The following is a 923-nucleotide window of genomic DNA, read 5'->3' on the forward strand; positions in this document are numbered from 1 at the left end:
TGTGTCTTGTGAGCAGAAAACGCCCAGCCCTGCATGCAGTTGGAGAAGCGATGAAATGCTCTCACTCCAGACAAGATCGTGGATTTATGGACTCTGCTCTCTGTGCTTAGCACAGTGTCCCAGAATGTGCAAACAGCACAGAGGATTTCTTCTGTCCGGCCCGGAGGAACGAGAAGTGATTTCTCCTGTCTCATTTGTGGCCTAACTACTCCATGTCAGACCCAGTTCAGTCTGGGATGTTTCACAACCCATGTCCCTTTGGTGTGAGCATGACAAATAGTACTTATTTCCTGTCCCAAGTAAACGCCAATCACCCCCATGCCCATCAAGGGAGGCCTTGCACTTTTGTGCCCCGTCTTATTCAAATGAGCCTTACAATCCTCAGCTGTGTTGCGGATACGGCTGAAGATATTGATTCCCTAGGTTTGGGCTGTGAGTGGCTTTTTATGGAAAGCATCGACTCAGCTGTTTGACTCGGCTGAACTACTTTACATGCTCAGAATGTGTTGCTTTTGCTGCTGAGTACTGAAAATCAAAGAGGATCCTTTAGTCATTGGAAGTCTATTCAGATAACTGTGGAGGTTTTAGTTCTTTCTTGCAGAGCTGGGAAGAGAAAAAGAAAAATGACTGCTTTCATCGTCAGGGAGTCCTGCCCCATGCTTCCCTCCACACAGAAGCATGAGATATCTTGTAAAGGGACTTCACCACGTGTGATGTTATTATAAGCTTTCGGAGACAGTGTTCACAAAACTTTCCTTGAGTCACTGACCACCACGCGTGCCTGTTAATAGCCAGCTTAGCCCTGCAGATGAACGGTTGTGACTTTCTTTGATTGTCTTTTTAATAATCCAAACATTGCTGATTAATCAGGGTGCAGAAATCTTGATAGACAGGACTTCACAAAGAAAGAGGGAGAAGAGAGA

The sequence above is a fragment of the Myotis davidii genome, unplaced genomic scaffold (assembly GCF_000327345.1).
Source record: "Myotis davidii unplaced genomic scaffold, ASM32734v1 scaffold1, whole genome shotgun sequence".
NCBI classification, from domain to species: domain Eukaryota; kingdom Metazoa; phylum Chordata; class Mammalia; order Chiroptera; family Vespertilionidae; genus Myotis; species Myotis davidii.